This window comes from Hermetia illucens, chromosome 4, assembly GCF_905115235.1.
Source record: "Hermetia illucens chromosome 4, iHerIll2.2.curated.20191125, whole genome shotgun sequence".
In the NCBI taxonomy this organism is placed as follows: Eukaryota; Metazoa; Arthropoda; class Insecta; order Diptera; family Stratiomyidae; genus Hermetia; species Hermetia illucens.
This window is the reverse complement of record NC_051852.1, coordinates 47,889,824-47,915,559: the sequence shown is the minus strand read 5'-3', so window position 1 is coordinate 47,915,559 and position 25,736 is coordinate 47,889,824. Positions and strand designations below refer to the sequence as shown.

Genomic DNA, 25,736 nt, shown 5'->3' with positions numbered 1-25,736 from the left:
TAGCTCGCTTCGACCTGAAAAAGAGCAATTGAAGGCCCATCCACTGCTGAACAGTCGTTCTGCGTTTCACCAACTCACTCCTGAAAATTATTCGCAGTTTGTTTCTCCAGAAGGGCAGACGCGGCAACAGTTTCCATAACCTTTAGGCTTTGTAGCAACACCTGTGTAACCAGGGAAGAATTGGTTGGGAAATAAAAAAACACCGAACCTTAATAGTATGCAAGTATGATAAAACCATTAAGCTGGAGTACATAGTTCATAATGATTACAAGTCTGCATACCAAAATGTTTAAAAAGAAAACTTATCCAATTTGCAGCAATTTAATCAAATGCACAACAGACCTGTTTTCAGTGTCTCATTTTATAATACATTAAATTAATTATAATTTGTGTTTAGATGAACATGATCCCTTCCGAGTAGTTTTAATAATAAATCTATCAATTTTCGCAGTCATTCAATAACGATTTAATAGACACGGAAATCAAACCAATATTTTTCCCACACCATTCAATCTTACTAATAATTCACAAAACCCTTTGATTCTTTGATTCAAAACGTTCGTCATCCTGTAATATCCTGAAGGAATTAGGGCATAAGTCGTGGAACGTAAACAAATCCCTCCTCCTGCATATAAAAACCTAAATTAGTTGAACGTGATGTTGACAAAAATTAATCGTCTAAAACTTCCAGCAAATAAATATTTGTTTAAGAGATTTAAATAAATTATGTCTGGCATTAAAAATCCTTTAAGGAAAAGGACACATTCTCAAGCACACTGCATATTACATTCCATGACATATTGCAGAAAGGAAATGTCTTGCACGAGGCGAATTATTCGGCTTAAAATTGAAAACCCCATGTTTACCAAACGGAAAAGAAGGAAGTAGGAATCGAAAAAATCGGTCCAACGTGCCACAGTTGAAAGGAATTAAAAATTTTAATGAGTTCCCAATATAAGAGCCATGCAGTTCTGCAAGGATTAGTGTCTGAATGATGGAAAACCAAGTGAGTGAGGTGGAACGACTGCCCTCAGGAGCATAGCAGAGAAGAAGGAAATATTATTTTGTAAGGAAAACCGCAGCGGGTCTATAATCCGATGTTATTATGAGCTAAGATGATGATGGTTTCTTTTGTGCGCTAGGATTCAATCTGTTTGCGCTTATTGTGAACGTTTAAAAGGATGCTATAAGCTGGAGTTTCTGCTGCACTTCGGCAAATGATGCACGCAGTTGTGTCAAGGAATGCCGTTGGCGTGTAATCAATTTGAATGGACCATTATTTGCAGAATTAACCGCCAGCTATTGGCGAGATGAGAGTCCTTCGTAACTGATTCGGAAGAATGGATTATATGCTGCCTGGAATATTTTTAATTTGGAGCAAGAAATCACATTATTTACACATATATTATGCTGCGCATGTTGTGATGATGGTTTGAATTCAGTAGAAACCAAGTAATTGTTGAAAATTTTCAAAAGAGTGGACATTGCAGTACATGCATGAGTTAAGACGCTTTTGATTAGACTTGCAATACGATTTTTAACACTATCTGAATATTGTCAATTTTACATGCTTTTATTCTCATAACAAGGAGTACAGACCACATCAGTATTATTATTATTCTGTTAAGGGAAAGTCGCATCGTGTCCTTAAAGAACTATTGTGCCCCTTTTATTGGTTTTAGTGTACCTATTGATCATAGTATCTCAAGCAAGCGTATAACCGTCAAGAACTTTAGTTCCAGATGTTTGAACTTTACATCTGGTATTAAGTGTTCTCCCAGATGCCTCGACCTACTTTGCACAAGTGCCGGACACTGTCCCAGGGCGTGTATAGAGGTTTCGTCACACTCCTCACAAAACCTGCAGGCAGTGTCCGTAGATATTCCTAGCTTCCCTAGGTGATAGTTCAGCCGATAGGGGCCAGTGAAAATTTCCATATGATTCGAAGCTTCTTTTTGGTGATATTTAAGTAATCCTTTGTGCGGATGGGTTCGTATCTCCCAATAAGCAGCCTGGACTGCTCCATCCCTGGTAGGCCCGCCCAGGCATCCCCACTCCCTTCTTGGCTAGTTCGCCCGCTGCCTCGTTGCCTTCCAACCCAGGATGGCCTGGAACCCAAAGTACATAGACCTTGTTGGGCGAGCCGAGTGTATTCAGTCTCTCAAGGCATTTCCATATCAGTTTAAAATTCACCTGGTTGGACCTAAGTGTCTTGATCGCTGCTTGACTATCGGTGAGAATAGCAATGTTCTGCCCCCTGTAGTTGCTTTGGAGATTAAAGGAGGCACATCTGTCTATGGCGAATATTTCCACCTGGAATATGCTACTGCACCTGCCCATTGGCTCAAAGTACATTTTTCTTAGACGAATGACACCGCCACCAGCTCCCTCTGCTGTGAGGGATCCGTCAGTGTACCAAGTAATCAGTTGCTGGTTTAAGCCGTATGCCGCAGCCACGCACTCCCAGTTTGCCTTGTTACTCCAACGTGTTTCAAACTTCTTATCGAAGTGAAACCTTGTTGTCATGTTACCCCTTGGTATCAGTAATTCGGGATACAGCCTAGAAAGAATATCAATCTTCCTTCGATTCAGGCAGCTCCTCGCCTCACTGATACTCCCGGCCATCCTGAATATTGCCCTCCTTGCCTGCATCTGTATGTGGAGATGGAGAAAGGTTAATCCCAGAAGGACCTCCAGGGATGCCGTTGGGCATGTCCTCATTGCCCCACTGATACACACGCAAGCCAGTCTTTGGAGCTTATATAATTCCTTGGCTTGTGTGCTGAGTTCGGTTCTTTCTGCCCAGATTACCACTCCATAAGTAATCATTGGCCTTACTATTGCAGTATATATTCAAAGTAGTATCTTCGGGCTGCAACCCCATTTCTCCTGCCATGGATCTACAAGTCATCAGGCCCTCGTGGCTTTCCAACAAGTGTTTCCGTCATGTGTCATCCATAGTATCAGAGTATCGCATCAGTAAGTAACCAAGCCATTTTGTCAATCAATTATAACCAATTAATTCACTTTTGAATTTCATTTGATTGACCAAACGGAAACGTTTGAACTGGAATTTAAGAATAATCTCAAAACATTCCCTGGTTGTCGCAAACGACGACTAAAAGGGATAGAAAGGTGTATACTACAAGCCTGCAAATTTCGAAACTATCTTTCTACCGAGAAGTCAACAACGCCCAGGTAGGGACTAGTCTCACAATTACAAGAATTCCGGAGATACACGCTGGACATTCTGGGTTTAAGCGAAGTGAGATAGTAAGGGTCTAGAGTACTCCAATCTCTCTTGCGGTGTTATGCTTCTGTACTCTGTTGATGACTGCTACCATAAGGCGCAGGGCGTTGCTTTTTGATTAGATCTTGGCTGCTAAACCTCCGTTCAAGGTTAACGAGAGTTACAATTGTGCAGTGCTATGCAACAACAGGGATTGACGATACTGAAAGCAGGAGGCTAGCAACAATACTGCATCAAAAAATAGCATACAGGCGGTCATAAGCCTTTCGATGGACCAGTATAGGACGTAAGTGGCAGGCAGAAGCCCGCCGATAAGAACATCTTCGATGATGAGCAGCTAAAAAAGTGAAAGTTTCCATCTCTTGTGAATCGGATATAGATAGCTCTCCCAAATGGAAGCGAAATTATCTTTACCTTCAATTAACTCAAATAGAGTGAAGCATCCGGCCAAATTCAAAATCTGCCCACGCTACATCTTCTGCCTCCAATTACATAAATATCCTTCGGGTCACTAGGGAGCAGTGTGCCAAATTCAGATGATGGTTCGACCTGATCTTCGTCGATTTCGAGAAAGCTTTTGATGGTGTGAACAAACATTCTGGTATCTGGTCTCTATGTAAGAGAAGTAAACAAACTATCTAACTATAGAGCTGTTAATAAATAACAGATGAGTTTGCAGTGGTGAAAAAATAATAAGGGTGAACTTATACAAATATTTCAATCAGCAAAAAAAGCCAGTCGAAACTATTTCAAGTTAGCAGCCGTTGTAACAAAAACCTTCATTTTCCCTTCCCTTTTGCAGCACCAATTACTGGTGGTTGACGACGGGTAATAATAATAAGAACTAAATCCTTTTGTTTTATTCCACAAGTGAAATATTAATAAAAGGACGTTTTTAAGGTTTTGTATTCACAAAAACACAGTCTGTCTGTCTGTCATTCGAACAATTTTTCTCCAAAGCGGCTACACCGATTCAAACGAAATTTTATGGATATATGGAAACTATGAAATCCTATGCATACAGGCTCTTATACTTCCTAAAGGAAGAAGAAAATATTTTTTTTTCTCCCAATATACCAGTACCGGGTATCAAATGAAAGACCATTTACTAAGAGATTTTAGTTTCGACGTGGATTGCAAAATGTGCAAACTTAAAGTAAGACAGGACTCATTTTCGGAAACTATTCAACTAAAAATCTCAAAAAATTCAGAGTGATGTGCATAAGTTATATCTAGGCCTTAAAATACATTCCATTCCAATATCTGCTAAATAAAGTATATCTGAGTGTAATTATGCGGTGTTTCCAGCAATTAATTATTTGAAATAATAAAACAACTGGTTTTTTATTTTTCGCTGGTGTAGATGTTTATTCTTGCAAATACCGATATTTCGGGAACCACTTGTTCCCTTCATCAGTGCTAAAAAGTCTGCTCCTCAGTAGGTTTATTAGTTGTGTTTATACTAATCTAAACCTATACTATATACTATACTATTCTAATTATGGATAAATTCGATTTTTAAAAGACATATCTAGATCCTGTAAATGAATAAATATTTATTTACATTTTTATGACTTATTTATCTATCCTGAAAGAAGAAGAGGTTTATTTAATTAGTTTTTTTAAAAAGTTTTTTAAATAATGGGGAATAACAATTGCTTAGATTTGAAATCAACCTAGTGTCTACCGGCTCTTTGCTAATGAACAAGCTTTCATAGGCGTCCAGCTGGTTAATTTTCTTTACCTATTTTAACACTTTAAAATCATCAGCGCTTATTTGATGACCGCATTCCACCATATATTTAGCCACCATAGATTTTGTAGGTTTTTGGGAGTACTTGTCAGCCAATTCTACCTCCTCCGTATGCTCCCTAAATCTGGTAGTTACCAGTCTTTTCGTTTGTCCGATATACACCTACCAACGAGGTCCATGGGGACAGTTTAATTTTCCGTTTTAGTTTTGTTTAGTTGGCTGTACATCAGAAACAGGTACGTGTATGTATATGTATGTGATAATGAAATTTACAGGTAATGTTCAATAAGACGACTACATATGTGTGTACGGGCTCGTGATTGATGCATCGTGATTTTATGTCGGATACCAGTCCACTCAGCTGTGAATGAGTACCTGAGTCAAATCAGGATAGTTATCTCGTGCGAGCGTAATGCTGACCACATTGGTCCTGTTATCCTGTAGTGTACCGTCAAGGCCCTGATCCAATTGGATTGTTGCGCCAACAATTATTATTATTATTATTTGTTACGGAAAGAAAGTAATTCGAATTCATATATTAAATATAGTTATCAAAAATGGCACTCGGCAAACATTGTTCTTCATTTAAAAGAAATAGTCACATTGATTTGAAAACTTTCATTCGAAAACTCCTTAATTTGGAAAATTGCTAATCTCATTTGGAAAATCGTGAATTTGATTTGGAAAAACGTTTATTTCACTTGAAAGGTCGGCAATTAGATATGGAAAATCAATAATTTCATCTGGATTATCGATAAGTTAGGCTAAAGGTGCTATATATGAAACTTGTGAGGCTCGTTAATGTAATTTCAGTCGGCGCAAATGGTAAAAGCATTATCATATCAAGTATGAAGGATGAAGGTTCTGGGAGTTTGACGGCAGTAGCTGCCGTGTAGGCATAATCCCACGACGCTCTTCGGACACGGACTGATCTAAAGACCACAATCGGTGCCCCGCCATGGCAGCTATGCTAGTTCATACTGAGTGCATGCTCGCAAGTCATACCAATGGATAAAAGGCTATCTAACACCTCTACCTAAAGGGTACGGCCACCCAGTTGTACAGCGCAACTTCACGCTTGAACTCGTAGGGAGCTCTGCCGGCGGTATGAGCACAATCACAACTACCATAAAACTCTCACAATGGGAACAACCTCAAATAACCTCAAGAATTCTCGTCGAACATATGCGTTCAAAGGGCCACTATGGTTCCCATGGTACTAAACAATCTCCGGTTAGGCTGGGGTAGCAAGACTCACTTAAGATAAGCCCTTGCAGACTCGGATCTGAACGTCCTCCTCAAATACGTGGGGAAGGCACTAAGTGCGAAGGATGTGAAATCTCTGGATATTGCTGAGAGAATTCCTTCGTTTATTAAATTCGTAAAAGTACACTTACATGTAAGATCCTTTGCTGTTTGCCGAACAAATCTCTTGACTTTTGATAATCTCAAATAGATTCACCATAGAGGAATTTTGGTTTTGGCCGTATTCCTTGGCATCTTAGCAAGATATCGGCGGCATATTCTTTTCTTAGTTAAGTGCTCTGCGGGGCATATATTTGATCCACTTCGAAGCCTATAAATATAAAATACACTTATTTTTCATAGAAGTGGTTTTCCAATTCTTCTTTCAAACTCTTAGACAATGAATTTGGAAAATCGGAGATTCAATGTCGTTAATTCGATTTAGAAAAATGTTAATTTCATTAAGAAGTCATGAAATTGATTTGCAAAATGTTAATAAAATTTGGAAAATCGTAATTTTAATCTGGAAATATGTTAATTTCATTCCAGTCGTTAATTGGATTCTGAAAATGGTTAATATCATCTGGAATGTCGTTAATTTGAGGTGAAAATGGTATGTAGCTTTAAATCTTTAAACTACGTGATATATTTCAACTTTATTACTACAATTATTACATGACAATTGTATTTGCTTGAATTTTCTGCATAATTTTATTGTAACATTATAATAATATCTCCCGCGTCTTTAATTTAAAAAATAATAATTATTAATTAATAAATAAATAATTTTGACAATGTTACACGCTTCTATCTTGTGCAAAGATGAAGAATATGAATGAGAACTAAATCACATAAGCGGATTTGCATAAGACAAATTATTTGAAGCAGTTTAACACATTTTTCATAGGTTGAACATATTTCCAAAACTATTTCATTATAATCGTTTTCGTTTTATGACTTAATAATTCGGCTTTTTTTACGTTATTCTGTCATGTTTATACTGATAACACAATAGATGTTTATGAAAAATGATTACCTATTATGAAAGGCCACGGCGGTCATTTGACCATAACGATTACATTTCCTTCAATGGACATGTGATGGACAGAAACATAACATTATTATTGCTTTATTTCTTTTGTCCTCAAAATAACGAGATTTTATTGTTCGTTTTAATTTTAAAATGTGGAGAAACCGTTCTTTACGCGTTTCTGAAGTCCTAGAAGCACTGCAGAATATACCGAAGGCCCAATTATACTTTGAATCAACTGAGAAAGAAAGTGATTGCAATATTGTCAGACAAGTGATTGATTCTTCTAGTGATGATGGCACTCATTGCGATTCTGATGAGAACTGCATCTTATTCTAATTATTATGTAGAAAGTTGCAAATAAATAATTACTTTCATAAGGATTGAAAATTTATGAGAGAGGAATGAGGAGGTTACCTTCCTCTAACCCCAATGAAAGCTTGTGGCGGCCACTATCCCTTAAAATGTTATGGCCCCTCAAAGAAGGTCTTTTTTTTTAATCATCACGGTAAGTGTGTAAACCCCTCCACGAAAGGTGTCAAAGAATTGCAGGGGCCAACTCCTCTTAGAAAGTCACAGCACCTCTATTTTCATGTCAGAACGGTCGGATTTAATTGTTACCCTAATTTAACTCAGGTACGACGTTAAATCACGATAAAAATTCCACTGCCACCAGTGAGATTTGAACCGACTTTCCGTACGACAGCCTTCTACTCTAACCACTCAGCTATCCGGACATTAAAAAACTATGGCGCACCAAAAAGGGGCTGTCTTCTTATAATTAATAAATAGTAATAAGCTTATCGGCATACCAATCATCTTCGCGTTGTGCAAGGGGGTTACGCTCGCACCCGTGTGCAAAAGTGCAAAAACAAAACCAATAAATGCTGTGACGCGCGTATAGAAACCTTTCGGCCTTTCTTGTCATGTCCCTAAGGTATTCAAATGTCAACGATATTCTTAAAAATCTTTTTTTTTTTGCTTATAAACGAGTAATATTTTATCTTAAACATAGAAATGATCTCATCGGTGACGAAAATATCACCTAACTACTACAATTTGAACAAAATGATTTAGAAAAAAAATGTTATTGAAGAAGATTTATTTGCTATCCTGGTGGAATCTCCTTAACTGAAAAATAAAATAGCGAAAATTCAATTTCTTCTCTTTAAAATCAGAAAACGGGAAACCCGTTGTTGACGGAGAGCACACCATTGGCGAAAAACCTCAATATATTCACAAATTCACAAAAATCCAAACTCGAACGAACATTTCAACAGCTGAAAATGTCATTCAACTTGCAAGCAACAAAATTTACTTCCAAGAATCTCCAAGAGAAAATGCCTTTCAGCATGTAGCTCCAAATGCTCGTGTTCAAAGAACTTCTGGGAAGGCAATCACTTGCTTAATCACTTAGAGAGCAAAATCTTAGGACGAACAAAATGTTAGGACTAACACAAAAATTGTACTAGGAAGAGAAGGATCGGAAATTCTGCAAAGTGTGGGAGAAACAAGACAAAGGAACGTTTTTTTGAAAATGAAGTCAAATATCCATAGAGCCTACCAAGAAAGCAAGATAAGGAACTGATGTTATTTCTATCTGGCAAACCAAAAAGTTCGGAATCAGAAAAGACTATTATACAGTTTCTTTTTCGATACACTTGATGATTTAGAGGATCCGCTTTTGATAATTAAATATTAGGAGGAGGAAACTCCAATTTATATTAACTCTGATTTAGTCTTGATTAGTCTTAAGTATCACTAATATTTCACTATAGGCCTTAAGTGTAGAAGATCCATGAAATTTTTATACTGACGTGTGGGGCAACGAAATATCAAAGGACTCGAACCACTTTCTAAAACTGGCTATCAAAGAGAAGAACATTTAAGTCGACAAAGGATTCATTAGAGCTGTACATAAGTGCCAGTAGATCCGAGGCGGCAGACATGGCCAATAATTCGGTTTGTTGAATAGTTTTCCCCCGTGGTTAACAAAAGCCAAACTGCATAGCCGCTTAGAGCATCCCCCCTTAGTTCAATCTAATAAGGTTGGCACTAATCAGTATGCATTGCAATTTAATTAAAGCTGTCAATTATTCTCTGAAAATAAGATCACCCGCTTGAGTTGCGGGCTAACAATACCTAATTCCTTGCTTGTCAAAAATAGCGGCTCAAGGGACATGTTCACTGCGAAACTTTATTAGCGTCGAAACGCCAACAACCCTTGGGATATGGTGTATATGTGTACAAAGCGAGGGAAAAGCATAGCCCCTGAGCACCCAGACCATAGTGGTCCATTGTTCTCGACGACCTAGTCTAACGGAATATCCAACATTCGTTCAAGTATTGCACTAAAAATCTTATACCTGAGGTGTTCATAGGGAGAAGGATAGAAAGTATTCGGTGAAATCCGTTTTCGCATTGCAGAATTGACATGTTTCATCTTAGAGAATCCTTATTCTGAACAATATGTCCAACTAGTGAATATGGAAAAGCAGGAAACAATGTTTCTGCAAATTCTCCTGCTCTTGGGCAGGATGAACTTTACAGTATGTTTGATTCAGACCGGAAAAATTGAGTGTATCCAGGAGCATTTAGGCTCTACCGATTATCCCTATTTGGTTTGTTGCCGCTTTTCTAAAGAAGCATTACCCAATGTTACTGTCACTCCAATTGTTGGTTCCTTTCCCGACAGGGGAAAAATTGAACCCTCTTTTGCTATGACATCCAAGATTTCATTTCCCTCCACAATACAACGACCAGAGTAGTTCCACGGTATTGAATCTAGAAATAGAGTTCAATTGATTCCTACATTTCTGGACGATTTTCAAGGTGCTCAAAGGACCCCTAAACGCCCTCAGTCCAGCTTCATTATTGCTGCAGAATGCGATGAGCCTATCCTTCATTTGTTAGTCAATCACTCAGTTTGCAACCCTTAGGATTGTATACACTTCAGCCTGAAAGTTCGTTGCAAATTGTGCTAAGGAAAACCCACTTCTCAATTTGATCCGAGAAAGACTCTTGCTTCAAAATACTCTTCTTTTTTTGAGCCATTTGTATAGAATACCTCAGGATATCCTGTCAAATATTCTTCTGGTTCGACCCAAATCTACTGATATTGAGGAAATTGAGGATAACTTTATATCTTCTACCAAACAAATACATGGAGATCAAAGATTCAGAAGGCATTACAAAAACTGGATTCTGTTTTCCCAATATCTCTTCCAATGCTCTATGCCCCGACGTCCGTTGTTTCCCCATCAGCTTACACAATTTAGTCTACGAGCTGCTCTCATTACAGTGTTCTGAATATGCTTACATATGTATGTATCCAAGAGCTGGAAATTGAGTAGTGCATCTAGTTTGCACCGGTTGTCTTGCTCATGATGTTGGTGATACCCAGCCATATCGCTTTTTCCAACAATGCTAAGTAACCGTAAAACTCTTTCATTTCACTTTAACTCTTCACACTACGGATCGATAAGCGAACATCGACCTAATAGTCGTAAGTCCCCATTTCGAGGAAAAGCCCCGGCTGCATCACTAATAGGTTTCGAGATGCTCTTTCATATTTGCCTTTATATATTTATTCCGAAAAGAAACTTATGTAAATAACTCCCACACCTTCTTTTTTTAAATAATACCACCGTGGTTTTGTTTAGATTTTCTAAAAGCCACACCACACACCGTTCCGAGGTCTTGTCTAAAATCTCATATAGTCGCGTCATCGGATTAGGGTGTATTGGCAGCTTTTGCAGTTCATAAGTGGGGATAGAATACTTCCTTGTGGGAAGCGTTTCTATGCGTCAGTCGTTAGTAAACGATCAACATCACATCCAACACACAACAATCTATGCGTTAATATAGTATAGATTCACATAATCAAAGTATTATCGACACCATATTTTTTGGCAGTACTACGAAGAGAAAAAACGGACCGTCAGATATCTCTTCAATGTCCACGGACACCCTTTCGCCTTTCAGAGTTGCGGTGCGTAACCTTCTAAAAAGAGGTGGTCACGTCGCCGAAAGCCAGAAATGCTAGAAAAATATTTTCTAAGAAACGCTCTTGGTGCTCTATACCCTGTTTCAGTGTCTCTTTGAAGTGTTCAAAAGACGATATAACAGCTACCGCTTTTTCACCGGAAACCACTGGTCTTCGCATTGTTTCAATCTCTCTCGTATTTAAAGTTTCGCAAAAACCATCAGTAACGTTAGCCTTTATAACACACGTTAGTCTCTAATCAGCTCGATCTTTTTTGAAGTACAATTTGGTAGGTAAATTACATACCTCACTTCTCTTTGGTCCCACAAGCATTCGCAGTCATGAGGCCAGCAGGAGTGATGAAATTTTATTGCTTCTCTCCTTTAGGATTGCATTCTCTACTTCCCCAAAAAATATGTTAAGCGTTCACATCACAAACGATTAAGAGTGTGAGGCCACTTAACTCCGCATACACTAACAGATCCCTTAGTTCAGAGGCAGCACAGAGGACGCTTTTTTTTAATATTAACCTGATATTATGAGAAGACTGCAACTAGGTCCTGGCCAGAGGATCATCTCAGCCTAGTTGCTTCTAATCAATTTGATATCAGAACATTGGCTCTTGAAGATCTCTCGCCAATGCCACAGTTTTTTTTAATCTGAACCCATAGCTCTTGTACACGAAAGGTACAAAAGCAATCCTGCAGATTTGATGCCAGTAACAAGGAAGAAGCTTTGGCATGCTGCAAATTGATTGACTACCCCTTATGTTTATAGACTTTTTCTTGGTAAAGACGGAGGTGAAAGTTTGGATAAGGTGATCTGACTGCTACGATTTTTGGCTATAGAAAACGGTTTATGATAGTTTTCTGGAATGTGTCTCCTCTCCCCGACAATGATATGAGTGGTCCGCAGAATATTCGCTTTCGAGCAGCGGGAATCCCGGCGATATTAACTGGACATTCTGAGCCTAAGCTAAGTGCACTTCCAAGGACTCTGGAGAATACTCTTCTCCATTGTGGGACTTTTATTCTCTGGAAAGCCTAGTGGTAGTCGACGCAGATGCAGTGACTATTATTTAGGGCTACCATAAGGCTTGCAGATCAGGGCCTGAACAGTTAAGGAGTAACACAACTGTGAAGTGCTACATACTAACGGAGATTTCAAATATGGAGATGAAGGATGCTTTCTATGAGCAACTACACGTAGTTCAGGGACGACTTTCTAAAGGTCTGAATGCAAATGTGCGCTCTAACAATACCTTCCACGTGCATGTGATGAAGATAAGTGGTTTTAAAAGCCATAACAACAGTGAAGGTTTGTAAACTTCTGCAGTTTTTACCGCCTCACTGCATCGTCATTTGCCCCACATTTTCCAAGCACAGGATCTGAAACAAGGTTAGTTGGGTTTCAACCACCAAGCGCCGAACAGCTAATTAGGTCCACCATATTGCCATCAACAATTGATTTCGGTGTTGCCTTCTGAATTTGCTTAACAAAGGAGTTACTGACATCGATGTCGAAAGTGACCATCATGTGACAGCTATTTATTTTCAATTACGTGTCATTACTACGCTTGCTCGTAGGAATTTATAGCGTCGCCCACCCAAATTTACTACGGGTGATCTTCACGACCCGTTAGCTACTCGGAAATGGCAAATTTTTCTTGCAGTCCCAACAACACCAAATCTACGCGATTCCTCCAAGAATATTATCTCTGTGTCAAAAACCTGGCTGAATGAAGAAACATGGAAGATAATTAGTGAATGCCAAGAGCTAAGACCTCTGTTGACCACAGCGAGCAAAGGTGAATGCACTGAACTACATCTTCATTATCATGAAAAAGTAGAAGAAATGCGCTTAATATACTCGGTGACAAAAGCAATTCTTCCATTGTGTTAGTCAGGGAAGCAGTAAGTGGCTGGAAATTATAACGCGTTCGCTACCGTTTGCCGCATCACGAACCAGCTTACAGGTGACCGTAAACCTATCGATTATTATTATTCTGTTACCGTCGCACCGCGTCCTTGAAGAACTATTGTGCCCCTTTTACTGGTTATAGTGTACCTATTGATCATAGTATCTCAAGCAGGCCTATAACCGTTAGGAACTTTAGTATACTACTACTTCCAGATCTTTCAGCTTTGCATCTGGTATTAAGTGTTCTCCCAGATGCCTCCACCTACTTTGCACAAGTCCCGGACACTGTCCCAGAACGTGTATAGAGGTTTCGTCCTCCTCCTCACAAAACCTGCAGGCAATGTCCGTAGAAATCCCTAGCTTCCCAAGGTGATAGTTCAGCCGACAATGACCAATGAGAATTCGCACTATGATTCGAAGGTTCTTTTTGGTGAGGTTTAAGCAATCCTTTGTGCGTATAGGTTCGTATCCCCCAATAAGCACCCTGGACTGCTCCATCCCTGGTAGGCCCGCCCAGTATAATTCATTTCTTAGATTCATAGCCATTTCTTAGATTCATAGCCATGAAGCCGTTTCCGATTCCACAGAAGGGTTCTGGCCCGTGTAAAAGCGTCCCTGCTCCCTTCTTGGCTAGTTCGTCCGCTGCCTCGTTACCTTCCAACCCAGCGTTGCCTAGAACCCAAAGTATCCAGTCCTTGCTGGACAAGCCGAGTGTATTCAGCCTATCGATGTTTCAGCATGGGACTTTAACGGTAGACTTCTTATCCTCAACAGCTGAAGAACTTTTCCGAATATCTCGCAAAACGTCTACATAGCTGTTACTACCATTCATCCATAAATCCTGGAAATTTGAGACGTTGTCGAGAGAGTTGAAGAACGGAGTGATGGTTAACATCATAAAGAAGGACACCGATCTTGAATTCGGTAATTGAAGGGGTTTTTACGTGATTCCTGTCATCTCGAAAGTAATAGCTAAAATCATCCTGGAACGTATCAGATGTTATCAGTCTGCCTGATCATCGCACTCTTCCTATAGGTATTAATGAAGAGTTTATCTATCTTGGTAGCTTTATTTTTGCCGATGGCACATGATGTTACTTGACATATTAACAGCGCTAAATTTTCATTCGCTGTTTTGTCTAAAATCTATAATAATAATCACGAGCAAGTACAATGTTTGAACTTTAGGTTTAAACTTCAATTTGATGATCATCCGTGCGTGCTTTGCACGATCAGATTTTCAGACACTCTCTTATGAGAAGTATTGAAGAAGCTGGAATTCACTTGAAGTACATTGTATTATTGAAAGGGGCACTCAAGCAAACTTGCCCGAAGGGTAGGGTGATTACATTTGATCCAAGTCACTTAAAAAACTCCCTCCGCATGCACTTAGATCATTATATAGTTGAGTTGAGAGAGCATCAAGGAGCAGCAAATCAAGACGACCAAAAATTTAGGTAAACGGCATTGCTTCTTAATACCTACAAATGAAGCATATTTCCTGAAGAAGTTAGTCCGCAAAAAAGTACCTCACGCTCAAAATTAACTTTTATTTTGAATGTTCAATTTAAATAAAATTACTGCCCCACAGCGTTTCAAACCTCAAGCAAAAACACCCCTAAATTTTTCGTAGTGTAAATATCTTCATACACGCCGGCAAACTTTCTTCGAGAAACCCAATTGAAAAACTACCAACGCAGAGAAATAACAAAAAGAACAATTTAGAAAATTTATGTTGTCATTGATTAGCACCATGACATTGGGTTGCCTGTTGTCTGAGAAAATTTACGACCCTCTGAGAATGCAATTGAAGTTGCATTGCGATTGCATACAATTCACGTGCATGCTTATGTAGGAAACACCACTCCTCGAAGAAATTCGCCACCGTTGAGAGGAAAACTAGAACACCTTGACTCGAACACAAGAGCTGCATGGCCCTCTTTTCCGTACGAGCGTTTGCCGAAAACAATACAGCCATCGAGAATGGATGGCGTCACACATGAAATTCTATTCTTTCGTGACGCTAAGAAGTGAAAGTAATTTCTTATGGCATTTTCACTTTGGTATGAGGCGGCTGAAGGAGAAGCAAAATAGGACGGCCAACAGGACCCACATTAGAATTGTGGTCCGATCGTTTTCGAATGTTATTTATTATGACTTTTATTATTCATATTTTCAGGGTTTAATTGGAAATCTGTACAATAAATTATTTGGTTAGCTTCGATAGTAAAGCGAACTATATTGATTCAGAAATTGTACATAAACTAAGTGAAAGCGGAGTCTTAGGTGTGCCCAGGTGAGGCGTAAGGATGAAAGGAAAGTGATACGATATACATTTTCGGAAATTGAATGATTTAATTTACGAGATGGATTTTAAAAGATGCAATTTCGATTTTGCCATAGCTGTCGGTTGAGCCTGGTAGTTCGAAATGTGAAGCCTAAGGATCTTTGAAGATGCTCAACTCCAGCTAGCATATTGGATGTGTAGTTTATGAGGTTTTTAATGTTTTTTATTGACGAGAACGTATTCTGTCTGTAACGTAGCTTGGAAATTGATTAGATCGTTAAATTTTATTGAGTGAAAATTGACATAAAGGGAGTTGCAGAAAGATAATCATTTCGTCATAGTAGTTTGGGCTGCAAACTAATAAATTTATATTTAACGAAGAATTGGCAACAGTTAAGGTTTTGCTTCAAAGATCAGTAAGCTTGCTAATCAGAAATACCTTTCCTGTTGGATTAAAGTGACATAATATTTCCCGACAGTTGACATTATCGTTATTATTTCTACGAAAGTTCTGTCACTTTGTATTCGTAGCATATAGTCACGTCAGGTCGTTGAAATGTATTGGCATTGATATATATGTATACATTTTTCCGGGGCATTGAAAATGTCAAGATTATAAATATGTATTGAACTTCAAGTCATCATGCAAAATTCATGGAAAATTGTTCCTATTGCCTTAATGTAAACGAAAAGGTTGCTAGATGTCTTCCTAATGTAAACAGACTTTAATGAGAAGGTTAACTGCCCCTCCTCCCTATATACTGCTGTATGCAGATGATGTTTTCCTAGCGCTTATAGCAAGGTTGATCTCGAGCAACTTGTTCAGAAATGGAATGATCGCCTGGTGCAACACAGTCTCAGACTGAATCTAAAAGAAACAGAATTTTTGAGGACCGACCCCAATGGAACAAGCAACACTAATCTCAGTGGTAGTTACCTGCCAAGATTTAAGTATCTATTATCAATGCTATCAGTCAATAGTGAGCTGCGTTATTAGTACAACTTGGATAAAGCGACTTTCAACGAGTGACATTCGTTGTGATCGATGCATCAATGCCCCCCCTGTGATTTTGAGTGTTGATCGACCATAAAAGATGTATGGTGATTTGAGAGCCTCGTCAGTCCATCCAGATCAGGTCTTTGACCAAACAAAATGCCGCAACTGGACCGAACGGGACAAAAGCCGACAAAGAAGAATCAGTTCCTCTGCCTGTCGTCACTCCCTGAAATAGGTCAAAATTTTCGTAAAACCGCAGAAATGGTGACGGTGAATGCAGTCCACCAAGTCATAAGAGGTACAAAATAACGATATAAAGTGGAATAAACTCCAGCGAAAAAAACGCAACATCATTCGCAATTCACAGAAAATTCCGTTTAAAAGCGCTTCGACATTGGAGGAAGATGTCATGACATCCACGGGTGAACTGTTTCATTTTAGCGCTGATAATTGTGGGTAGCGAAGTTTCATAGATTCGCGACCACGAGAAAGCACTTCATCTTTGAAAATAATCGGGAAAAGGGATTGCCTTTGTGAAAGAGCACGCTATTAGACTATAGACTGTTGGCATTCAGTTCGGTGGTCCGGCAAAAATAAATACAACGAATTTGGGTTTAATAGAATCTATATCGGTAAGCTAATACAGAATTTGCAACTAGCGACATACATGCAATTGTCAATCAGTTAACTTATTTATTGTCTAGAATATCAAAAGGAGGTATACTTTAATGTGTTGTTCCTTAATTTGTTACAAAACGCCACCTTAAGCATACAACAATCGTTTGTCTTCCAACAGGAGAACACCCTTTTCCGCACGGGAATAGTTATTATATAATGTTCGTGTTTAATTAAGGTCGGTAGTCGAAAATTCTCCTTTCTTCAGATTCAACCTCAGACCGTATTTCATGAGGCGATCATTCTACTTTTGGACAAGTTCCTCGACATCAGCTAGGAAAATATAATCTGCATAAATCAGTGTGTGGACGTAAGAGTATCCATATCTATCCATCCAAGAATAAAGAGGAGTTGCGGGGAGGGGGGCTTTCTTGATAAATATCGGATAATTAATGGAGAACAACCACCCTTCACACGCTCTTTAAACCCCTGCGTGAGGTTTAATTAAATCCTGCCAGAACAGAAAGATTTTCCAACACAAAAGTAGTAAGTTGAATTTAAACGGAAAACTCTCTCATTCAGCACAATTTGATTTTAACCTACTCTGCAGTTTATAAAATTTTTAAGAGATCTCATATCCAATTAAGGGCTTACACATAGTTGTGATGGTCGATAGTACTTAAAGAACTTTTTAAGTATATTATCGCAAGAATATTTTTGTCAATTTCCTAACTATCGCAGCATTAGGTACGAAGCTATAATATATCTATTTAAAACGCATTACCTCGCTACTCCAGTGCAGTTATCTGCTCGAAATTGACTCATGAATGAGAGAGAACTTATGCATGGTTTCCCGACGAAAAAAAACATGTGGGGGGGGTCCTTTGAGCGCTTTGATCCCTCACGCTTCAATCTTTGTGGGCGGACCTTCACGGTCAATTTAGCCAATTTGTTTAGATTTTTGGGATAGCTCTGCCCTCTAGGTCGTTATCGGCCACTAAGGATGATCGACCTGGCCACCTATTTCCACTCCTATCATTACAATGTTTCAACATTCTTCTCTCCGCACTGTTATAAGTTGACGCATTTCTTAATACCAATACATAGTCTAGATTAGATTTCTCAAAATATTATAAATGTTATAATATATAAGCACAACAAAATGGTCACGAAATATTTTTCACTTAGAGTCGACCATTTAATCGATTCCCGTGGTTATTTCTAAAAAATCCACCCGGGAGGGGGTGCTACACCCCTCCAGGAGGAAGGCGCACATCGGCGCTATACAAATTTGGTTTCTTACGTCAACCTCTACCCCCACCTCAAATTACATGTCAATCGGTCTTGACTGAAAGAATTCGAAGGTTAAAAGCTTTAATGATTGGACTAACATTGCCATGAGAGAATTCACTATCCCGACGAAATTGGTAAGACTAACTAGGCTAGCCCTGAGCAATGTGCGAAGCCATATAAAACCAGCAGGATCGCTCTCGGCACCATTCAACATCAACAACGGTCTAAGACAAGGAAATACGCTATAGTGCACTAAAAAGAGTATATGATAGGGACTGGCCCTGGAAAAAACGATCCGTGATGCTGAGATAAATGGGAAAGACACCATCCTTTTTAAGTCCGCACAACTACTGGCCTATTCTGATATCGACATCGTGGGAAAACAACCCAAGATGTAGAAACTGCCTTCATCCAAATCAAGCAGGCGGCGTGAGATCTTGGGTTGCACATCAAAGAAGGCAATACGAAATATATGGTGGCAACGTCAACACCAAAACCAACCAACTAACAACATCAAATCGCACTGGTCAAACGAAAACAATAAAGATAGGAGACTACAACTTTGAGACCGTTGATAACTTCTCTTATCTAGGATCGAAAATTATAACCGATAAAAGCTACGACAATGATATCCGCGCAGTTGTTGGCTGCCAATAGAGCTTATTTCAGCTTACAAAAACTGTTCCGCTCGAAACGTCTCACCATAGAGTCAAAGCTCTTACTGTACAAAACAATGACCTTTGCCACTCCTCATGTATTCCTCGGAGACTTCGGTTCTTAACGAGAAAAATTGCGAACTCTTAGCCGTTTTACACAAACCTTTAAAAAGAAGTTAGTCACTTAAGATAAGTAAAGCATAGTTTCTAGCACCAAAGGCCGAGGGAAGCAATATTATTAGCGACGCCACTCAAATAAAATATCCTAAAACCAGCGATGTCACATTCTGAATACTTTGTTAGTCCGGGTGACCCAAATGGAGACCAATTCACTACAGCTACGATTTTGTATGAAGGGGCACCTCCACTTCATGCAAAATCGACGGAATCTCAGCCATGATCTTACCGAAAGGGACGGCGAAGCTTATCAGTGGAGTTTACAAATTATTCGCTGGGACAAGAGAAATCTTATTGTATTGGAGGTGTTGTCCAGTACTAGTGGAAGTAATCGAACGACCATTGAAAGTCTACGAAGATCAATTCATCAAAAAATGTCAAAGTCGCTTCAGGTCAGTTAACGACCATTTATTCTCAGTGATATCTCAAAGTTCTCCTAATATGGCATCTAGAATTAGAGAGAGTTGTACAACTCTTCTTAACTTCTACCAGGCTTAAAGTAGCGTTGGTCGTGATGTTCTATACAAAATACTGGTCGAGCTAGAAATCCCACTAAAACTAGTCCGATCAGCAAAAAGGCAACAAATGCCAGCGAAAATAGAAAATGAACTGACACAAATCTTGCCAATAGTGCCAGGATTTAAGCAAGAGGATAGTTACCCTCCGGCTTCAGTTGATATGAGATGATGAGGTTTGCTGTTTGCACAATTATTGTATAATGGTACAATCTATAAAGGCCCGATATTTAAAAAAAAGAAAAAGCTGACAAAGAGCTAAGAACTAAAATGAGTGAGCTTTCCTCCATCCCTAAAATGCTCTCTGAATTATTATTTTCTTATAGAAAAGCTGGTGATCAATAATAATTTCCCAGAAGCATTTTCACCTAGCTCACTTCCGATTCACTTATCAATGTACCCTCTTATTCTGCCCATCCTTCCATTATGCTTTTTTCGTTGATTAAGCTCCGAATGAAAATTAATATTACCCATGTCATGTACACACGTATATAATGCGCACTCATTTTTACTTCCAAGCGTAGACCATAAGATATTCGGAAAAAGCAAAAAGAAACAATTTTAAATTAAAAAGACTTTTCTCAGGTAGAAAATCATTGAAACGTGTACAGTGATTAGGACACATTGAAAGTCCCAGAGGAGTCTTAACACCGTAAAGGAGCAATGAAGGATGTGTGCATAAGACTCATTGGGAAATAGTAACGTATGCCATGTATTCTTATGAAAATGTTGCCCATGTGCTCAGTTTTTCCAATAGCTGATACCCTTGAAAAGCAAACCGACGAGGAAATATTGCAAACGTCATCTGGCCATGAAACGGATTGTCCCGTTCGAGAAAAGGGATATCACATAAGAATGATCCTGATATTAAGTTTAGGTGATCTATCTAGGGATTCTTCAAGATTTTCATAAGAAGGTACAATGTGTGCGGTAAAAATAGCTTCATTTTATCATAATTTTCGCTTGATCTGGCTATAATGTTTTCATAGATGTATGCATATGAATTTATATTACAAGTTGGTTCACAGTCAACCAATATTGATTTGGATGAATCTGCAATTCTTTGTATATATTTTGAATATGCATGCATGCTCGCGGATAAATATGTAGGTGCTAATCAAAATGAGGTTAGCAACTAAAAGACTTCAAAAATGATACGTGTTTTACGATTGCGCTCCATAGAAAAAAACTTGAGTAGTGTTCGCTGATTTAAAGTCAATGGCTCTTCTAACAAAACCAAATCTCAGTTAATGTCTAGTACAGCTTGGATAGTGCAGAGCAACGATAGTAGAGGGGAACGATGAATGAAATGAACTGAACTAAACTATTCAAGCGAGAAAGAGGCGTTACTGCTGATTAGAAAATAATACGTAGAAGACTTCATAGTCAGAAAACACATAAGTAGCATTTATAACTTTTCTTCCTTTTCCTTCAAGGGTTATGGTAAAATCGATGGACGTTGACGTTGACGATGCTATATGCTCTACAATACTATTCACTGTTGCAATTGCTTTTAGCTCCACCCTTATTTTCGCGTATTTCTCAGGAACCAATGGATCAACTTCAAAGAAATTTTCAGAGTTATGAGAATGCTAAACAAAAAGTATTTCTATCAAAAATCAGCTTTATTATGATACTTGAGAAATAGCATTTTTCTCCCCAAAATTATCTTTTTCAGGGTGTTAGTGCCTTTCGCTCTACTCGCCCCAAACCACGATGCCCCAAATGCTCCCCATTTGATTGAAGTCCGATGCGCGTTAAATCAAATGCATGTCCTTCGACTTACATAGACCGACATGTCGAAAGCGTCGAAAAAGGCTTCAGTCAGTCCGTAATTACGCATAATAGTTGGCCGAGTCAATTTTTGACGATGGGCAAACTAACTCAATCTTGCTCATATCCCTAAAGCGACAAAACTCGAATGGTAAACAAAAATCTTGTCCCAGGAAATGGATAATCGGCAATTCCAATATCTCGTATAATCAATAAAGATTTAGAACTAACAGTTTACAAAAGATGTACGGAACATTTGCTGATAGAAGGCTTAATCAAACATAGGATGGTAAAATGCAAAAGACTTTTGCAAGAGTACGCAGGCAGCAAGCATCAAACGATCCTTTTCTTTACGAAGAAATTTTCACCGTACAGGGATCATTTAATAAATAGAACGACCGGCCTTATACACGATCGTCTTAGCTTTAAAAGTAGTTGGGTGGTTGGTTGGGTGTTGGCTACGATGGTCACCAGCATCCATTTCTGCGGAAAACGGTGAAAAAATCGACAGCAGTGCACCAAGCAGATATTTTGGAAGCAATTGTTAATCCTCTCAGTCAATCCCTTTCTAAATAAAATTCAGTGTTGGACGTCCCAACAGGATTATGCGTAGGCGCACAAGGATAGCTCAACTCAAACCTAGCCCGCTAACAAGATTCCAAGTTTTTTGCTGCATAAATTTGCCTTCTGCTAGTCCAGATTTTAATTCATTGGACTACAAATTATGGCCAGCTTTAGAGGGCGTGGTGTGCTGAAATAGAACTCAAATATCGACTCGCCTAAGAAAGCATGAAAATGAGCAGTGGGAAATTTCCCTACGGACATGATGTGTACCGCGATAGATGGGTGGCCTAGTCGTCTTAAAGCTTTATCAAGGCTAAGGGTGTTCTTCATTTTCCTATTCCTTAGTATTATTGTAGTACTAAAACTTTATGTCGTTTTATTTTTACATCATTGTATGTTTGTAAGAATATTTATGGGAGTTATGCGGACATAACATAAGACGCACCAAAAAATAAACAAGTCGGAAACCGCAAGCTCGTCGTTTCAGGTATGAAAGGTATGACTTGTTTCTTATGCTAGTATGTTTAAGTGCAGAACTATCTCATTTGTACGAAGCCTGCAATGTATATGTATATTTAGCATGTTAAACTACTCAATTTAGTGTGATATTAATAGTCAATTTCCCAAAAACATAGTAATATACTATTACTAACTTAATTTGAGCAGATATCGATGTGGAAAGTATTTTAAAGCCTAGACGTCGTATAGAGGCAGCTTCATGTTTTTTTTTCAGATTTTTCAACTGAATCGTTTCTAAGAAAAGGTCCATTAAAGAAATCACCACTTTCGACCCCTCACACTCCCCGCCTTTCTAAGACGTGCTTCGAAAGGTGCTAATCGGGACCTTTCATTTGATACCCAACATGATTATATTCGGTGAAAAAAATGTATACCTTCTTTTTCATTTATGAGGACCCTACTTAAGGTCAACATGGAAAGATGTAAATTCACACTGAATTCCGTGTCAATTGGTACGGCCATTTCTGAGAAAAGTGCGTGTGACAGACAGACAGACATTAAACCGATTTTAGTAAGGTTTTGTTTTACACAAGCTTTGCTTGAAATTATTTGACGGATGCAACTAGGACCCATTGAAATCTTTAAATGTGTAACAATGAAGAGACTTGTACGACTTGGGAGCCCAACCCCAGGTTTGACGTATGGCAATGGTTGAGAATTTGCTTTCTTTTTTATATTGCATGCATCGCGGTTCTTCAGGTAGGATCACCTTGTGATTTCGGCCGAGTTGCAACGCAGCGATTAGACTCCCCATCTGCTTTAAGCCGTCAGTTAGACATTTTTCATAATGGAGTAATGCAGCAACTGGGCATATTATTTAAAGCCCATACCCTAACTAAAAATTACTAAAACATCAACGAATTCAAACAAAATAATTAACAACACGTTACTTTGCAGGTAAAGCTAAAAACATTAACGCCCTTAAAATGGCATTTTGCGGCAAAAGCTTGCTATATATAGAGCGATAAACCCACTTTTCTTTAGAAATACTTCTCATTCGATATCATTGCAGTTGGTGTATCGATTTCTAAGAAATGACCAAAATATGGATGGAGCTAAAAGCATTTTTAGGGGTGTACCTGATAATACATTCCTTTCCCTGCCAGAACCTAGCCTTTAAAAATAATAAACCTCTTATGAGGGGATCTTAGGTTAGCGGTAGCTCCAAACACTGTAGATTCATTGTACTATCCCCTGAAGCGTATATATGTTCAGATGATTTCCTACGTGGAATGGCCGCAAGTTCTGGTGAATATGGAAACCCCTCCTAAACGCAGAGAGTGCTTAGAATTCTCATTAAAGATGACCTTGAACCGTAGAGTGAAGGACGCATCCTTTTCTTCCTCATATTGGGAACATACCATCGAAGTCACCACCCTGGTAATAATTCGGAGAGCAATGTTTCCTTAGAGACCGTACTAGGATTTCTGTGTCCCCTTCGTAAGCGACAATAAATATGGCGCACTAGCGGCCTTAGCGTTCGAAAATCATGAAACAAAAATGTTCGCTTAGTGGCATGAATCCAAATTTTGTTATCTACGATACTGTTATGCTTTGGCATTTATATTAGGGACCTTATTGCCTTCAGTAGGCCTAATTTAACCAGCAACTCTTTGCAGCTTCAAATTACCGATTAACTTTGGGATTATATCTGAATAGTGCATGACCGCCCTAATTTTGTTGCAGGCTTCTTTTGCTTCCAGTAAAACGGCATATATCAAAAGCCGAAGACTGTTCTATAGTCGAATCTGATCCTCTCCCATAACTGAACCAATGACAAATATTAGTTCCACAGATAATCTAACTTCCAGAGGGTTTACGGAACTAAAGAATACAGCGTAGCAACGTAAAGAGCAGTTTTTCTCAAACCCAATGTTTTGTTCCGCTTTAATCAAGGATATCTAACGCTCCGAGTAGCCTTGTTTCCTATCGTAGCTTTGCCGGCTGAGATTATGCAAGGGACAAATATGTGATAATTTTCCTTTATTGAAAATATCATCATAACATATTTTTCATTGTAGTGAAGGCTAAGACAAACGCGGTTCTCATCCATTAAGAGCCATCCCATTACTCCGACCCTGCCTCCACTGGACCTCTGATTACGTATTACTCCATAAGGTAAGCTTCCCATTAATCCTATGAACTTTTGACGGCTTGCTCCATTCATTCTGCCAATTTGTCATCGCCTCTGATTTCCTGATATGGCGACAGGCGATGACGCGGTGACACATCCAAGAGTATTGAGTTCACCACTTTATCTTGGTAGCCAGTTTCATGATAGCCCTATTTTCTCCAATTTCCATTTTAATAAATTTTTTTTTCACAAAAATTTAACCATTTCGTGATTTTACTCCGCTAAAAGCAAACCAGCTCATTTCAGCCAGGACTTCACTTGATTATGCTCCTTGCGTAGTGCTGTCCATCCACTGGATATTTTGCTGTAACAAACAGCAAGTCATCTACGAATTCGACGATCGATCTATCTCTTTTCAATTTTCTTAAAATTTTTGATTTCTCCGTGATTGTTTATAGTCTGCTCGACAAGCTCCTGCCTTCCCACCAAACGCAAAACATCGGCTTCACTCGCGGTGTCATTTGTGTTTTTGGTGTCAATAATTTTTTTGTGCTGGCTCATATCAATTATTGCGACCATTTTTCATCACCAGTGACAATTCGATAAAGAAATCCTTGCTGCAAAACAAAGAAAATTGAGGAAGAAAGGGGAAAACGGCATTACCTTATATTCATCAGTTGAGCGATGACGAACAAACAAACTGGTCGCAATGCTGCATCGTTGGTTTAGTTGTTTTGGCTCAATACATGTGACACCCATGTTCCGCGTTTTGAAACTGTGTGGAGATGTTCAGCTACAGCTGGATCACTGCAACCTATTCCCTGTGCCCATTCCCTTTTAATTTGGTCTTTTCATCACAACCATTTTCCAGCAGTTGTTTTAAGCATAAGGCTTTCTATAGTACAAATCTTTCGGGCGAATTCTGTGATTTTAAAAGCAAAAAGAAGCTGGTGACGATCGCCTTAACGCTCCACTTCAATGATCTACAAACTTACAAAAGCAATTACGCCGCCTTGTAGGGTAACAAATTCTTTTCTAATAACACAAAAATTGATGTTTAAGCATTTTATTGGTAATGCCTCA

At 38.8% G+C, this 25,736-nt stretch overlaps 1 long non-coding RNA gene across 1 annotated transcript; it reads right to left on the bottom strand.

The window, feature by feature from the left end:
• Nucleotides 1–305: 305 nt before the first annotated feature.
• LOC119655978 lies at nt 306–23,344 on the bottom strand. The gene is made up of 2 exons (XR_005249973.1): nt 23,289–23,344; nt 306–625 (listed from the first exon to the last, which is right to left on the bottom strand). It is a non-coding gene; the product is annotated as an uncharacterized LOC119655978 (long non-coding RNA).
• Between the last annotated feature and the right edge of the window lie 2,392 nt (nt 23,345–25,736).